Source organism: Crinia signifera, chromosome 2, assembly GCF_055691185.1.
Source record: "Crinia signifera chromosome 2, ASM5569118v1, whole genome shotgun sequence".
NCBI lineage: Eukaryota > Metazoa > Chordata > Amphibia > Anura > Myobatrachidae > Crinia > Crinia signifera.
In genome coordinates, this window is record NC_139218.1 from 236,537,082 (window position 1) to 236,542,080 (window position 4,999).

The window sequence follows — 4,999 nt, forward strand, 5'->3', positions numbered from 1 at the left end:
AGATTTGTTGGATTTTTGACTGGTGATTCTGCATGTTAAGTGTGAATAGTGCAATTGGTTTTCTGTGTTATTTGGTGTGTTAGATCTATTTGTATGCTGAATTTCTGTTTTAACGTGCATAGATTTACTGATACTGTGTACTGATTTAAAAAAAGGGATAGTGATAATGTAAACAGTGTAACAAACTAAATAATCAAACACACACGTGATGGTGATAGGGTAGGGGGTGGTTTGGTGTGCAAAGTCCATTTGGGTCCTCATTGCGAGGTTTAATCCGTTGGTGGCTAGAATTGTGTTCCTTCCATGATGTCTATGATGAGATATCTGAGAGGACTCCTATATCGCACGGTTATGGATTTATGTGGGGTATCATATTGTCCAGATGCATATGGGGTTTTGGTATTCCTCTTGCTTCAGAACGTTAGATGGGTGCCAGGAGGTCAGGTAGGTGTAATGTTAATTTTTAATTTTTAATAAGATGTCAGAGGAAGACAGTATAATTATTTTCTTCATTTATTCCATTTGGAGACATGGTTTTCATCAGGAATATTAGACGTGTCTCCTGTTTAAGGAGCGCCTTATCCCAGTCTCTTCTGTGTATTCCCATTTCTATGTTCATCATTCCGAAGGCTATCAGACCCCCAGCACTTCCTGTGTGATATTTTGCGAAGTGTTTGGCCACTGGTGTCAGGGTCTTCAAATTCTGTTGGTCCAGAATAGGTATCCAGACTATTTGTCTACAGAAAAAAGATAGACAACCATTAGGTCGACACCATTAGTTTGACAAGAAAAGAGGTCGACATGTAAAAAGGTCGACACGCAAAAATGGTTGACATGCAAAAAGGTCGATACGCAAAAAGGTCGACATGCTAAAAGGTCGACACTACCATTGGGTCAACAGTGTTTAGGTCGACAGTCAAAAGGTCGACATGGGTTCTTTCACTGTTTTTTGAGCCGACATGTGCCGATGGGCGGTATTTCATGCCCTACCATCCACTAGGGCAAGGTGTGAGAATAAATATAGCACACATGTGGGCACCCCTGGATGGATACTGTCCACATGCGGGCACCCCTGGACTGATACAGCACAAATGTGGGCACCCCTAGACAAATACAGCACACATGTGGGCACCCCTGGATGGATACAGTACACATGCGGGCACCCCTGGACTGATACAGCACACATGTGGGCACCCTGAACTGATGCAGCACACATGCGGGCACCCTGGACTTATTCTGGGCACTGGCAGCAGTAATTAAAATAATGTAGCCCCCTCTGTAGCACTAGCAGCAGCCCCCTATGCATAAATCATCCCCCCCAGCATGTTTTCCCCTCACTCCGCTCAGCAGACATCACGGACCGATTTGGACTCGAAAAGATGGCGGGAACAGGCGAACTCCTCGGATCCGGCCTCGGATCAGGTAAGTTCGTGGGGGTTCGGATCTCTACTTATAATACAGTATGTAAACTTTACTCCTGACCACAAAAAAATGTCATTAGATCTCACATGTTAGGACCATGTTGATACTAGTGGTGGATCCAGGGGTGGGGCTGCAGCACAGTCCAACATAGGGAAGCCACACCAACTAAAAATGAGTCCCGGCTGGTGATGTTTGGCAGTGGTTGAGGTGGCCGGTTGGTGTAACTCCCCTGTTTGAATTCTGGACCAAGCTGCAGCCCCACCTCCGCGACCGCTATTGGTTGATGAGTACAGGAGTTTATACTTAAATTGCCATTGCTTGTGTATCATCTGGTCCTAACAAGGAGCAAAGATATTGGAAATAAGATTTTGAATCACTGGGGTTTACTTAACTAAATGGGAGTACTATTTCAGATGGGATGTTGCTATGGGCAACTAATTGGAATCTACTTCTTATTTATTTAGCACCTTCTAGAAGATAATATATAGTATCTGATTGGTTGCCCATAGAAACATCCTGTCTGAAATAGAACTTTTCTTAGTAAATAAGCCCCAATTTCTATATTTGTCAGCCCCACCAGTGAAGAAACTGGCATATCAGACATAATGGAAGAATGGGAGGGGATAGGGATTTAGGGAATAATTCAGCAAGGCTCGCTAAGCAGTGGATGTTCAGAACAATGCACGGTGAAAAACGCAAACGCATCCAACCATCGAATGATTTTGCTCCCCTTAGGAAATTAAAGTCAGTCTGGCATCCTGTGACGTCAGCCACATCGGCCCGTCTGCGTTCCATGGGGAATATCCATCGTCTTCATACGGATGCCCATAAAACGCTGGCCATTCATTTTCTCCAGCCCCTTTTCCACCCCTGTCTTCCCCTGCCCCTCACTCCCCACAACAAATGGCTTGACAACTCCCGATGCCGTTCAGTGCAGGGCTTCGCACATGCACAGAAATGCGCAAGCTCTAGCGCAAACCCTGCCCAAATTCGGATCCTAAATCAGACCCTTAATCAACTGTAATGTCCTTGAGTGGAAAGGAGCAGATTTGTTCTATTGGATGTTGCAGTGAAGGCTGTATATAGGGTGGTATAAGGACATGAGCTGGAAATCTGAGACTCTCGGAAATCTCAGACTCACGGAAACACCAGCCATAGGATCCTTCTATAGCTATCTGCAATTGCATTGCTTTAGTGGAGCTTGGTAAGTGGGGTTTTTTAATCAGTAAAAGAAAAGCACAGAGAATTGCTTGTGTGGAACGTGCACTCAACAGAACATGGATCTTGTAAAAAGCCAATCTATCACAGCAATGGCAGCATCGGTGTGCGCACATAGTGTTAGGGGTGCACAGGCACCACCTAATGCTGTGCCCACCCTTATATACACCTCACTGCTGCTAGCAACCAGCAATACCTTTTACCATAGACTTTTCCTTTTTAGAACAGTATTCTGTTAAAAGAAGCGCCCATCATTCAATTATGTGTGTTTTGCATTGTTAATTGTACTAGACCATTGTCATATCACTACATACCTGTGTCGTCCATATATGTTTTTGACTTTATTTGCATGAACTGTTACAGAGAGTAATAAGAAGATTAAAAACTGACTGAAATAGGCAGGAGATCATGTTGTGGCTGAGAGACTTTTATATTGTAGTGAGTGCCAATAGATGATGGTAGACACGCCTGATTGGTGGTGGTAGACACGCCTGATTGGTGGTGGTAGACACGCCTGATTGGTGGTGTTAGACATGCACAATAGGTGGTGCACCCCCTAATAAAATGTGCTGCGCACGCCTATGAATGGCAGAGAGGTTCATGAAAGAACAGATAAGAAGAAAACTTAAATCCCATCAATGCAAATCAGCCTCTTAAATGTGATTACTATTTAAATAAAGAACCCTTCTTGTAGTCTGTATGATGTTGATGTTTACCTGCTAAACATTGGTAAAATGCACAGTAAAATTACTTCTTAAGAGCTATAACAAATGTGAACATGTATAATGTGATTCACTGCAGGCTCCGCAATAACAATACGGATATCAATATATATATATATATATATATATATATATATATATATATATATATATATATATATATATATATATATATAGAGTTACAAGCGCACAGTGTCTTGTTCCGTGTCAAGTTCTTATCAGGAAATATTGTTACCGCTGTTCATTTATTTGAACTCACCATTGGGCATCCTCGTGCCCAACACTTTATAAACTTCAACCATATATTAACTCTAACTTAATTAATACTTAACACTAAAATAACGACACGGACACAAGTGCTGGCGTTTCAAAACTTGAATGTCCAATTTATTTTTGACAACTTATTAAAGACTATCAAAATGGTGGCGGCACCAAAGAACAGTCAAGATAGGAAAGTGGGGGTAAGCATCACCATGCCATCCAGGCACCACTGGTGATCACTTTCCCAGCACCACCAGTCTTGCAGATGGTGTAGAAGCATGGCCCATGACAATCGCTGTCAGGGAGAGTGCACCCACTATCTACAAACTCACACAACTACACAAGATGACTGCTCTTTACCGCCACCGAAGAAAAGGGGATGGGAGGGAGGGGATTAGGAAGCAAAAGAGGAAGCTTCCTATATCACATGCCCCTTTCTATCCTGTCTACCCCTCCTTGAACCCACTGTTTGGCTCACCCCTATCTCATTTACATATGACCTGATTACTAACTAAAGTGTCAGCATGTCAGCACCCTCCAGTGGTTCATGTCTCCTCATTGCTTATTCAGCATTCAGTTTCTGTTGAGCAAAACAAATTACTTTCCTTTTTTAAGGAAGTTTATAGGATAGCAATCTAGAGGCGCGTCCAAGCAGGCAAACTGGAAGGGTCTACATTAGAACATGACGATACTGGGGGATTCAAGCCTCTTGCGTTAATTGCCGGATACCTCTTTTGAGTAGCTAACCCTATGTAACCCAGGGAGGAGACCAAGTGTTGGGGCATCAGTCACCTCTGGGGCTCAGTGTAGCTGCACAGATCCTCATAGCCCACAGTACTGCACCAACCTACCATATACTTACCGTTATTACACATTACATTCCCACAGCTAATATTACACATGGATATAGGTCAGACCAGTACAGTAGTACAATGGGAAACATTCACATTAGTGGGAAATAACACATCAGACACTGATTGACTTGTCAGGCTTTTTATTGTCGACAACAACAGATTCATATAGAGGCCGCTCAGCGACCAAATTACTCCATAGAAAGTGACAGCAAAATGATGTTTCAGACTTGCTGGATATGGAGAGAGGGAGTTGTGAAGACAGAGATTGGGGGTAGGGGTATTACCTGTCAACGGGACAGGCTTGGATAGGGGGATGAGCCGTCAACGGGACAGGCTTGGGAAGGGGGATTGGCCGTCAACAGGACAGGCTTTGCAGAAACTTCAATGATTCAAGTTTGCTGCATAACAAGTTTTATAATCAAGTCAAACATATGAAACAAATGTTTCAAAACAAGTTCCCAGGTTATGGGATAAGTGGTGTTAATTTGAAGGACTCAGTGAGTCTGATGTCCAGGATCTTGG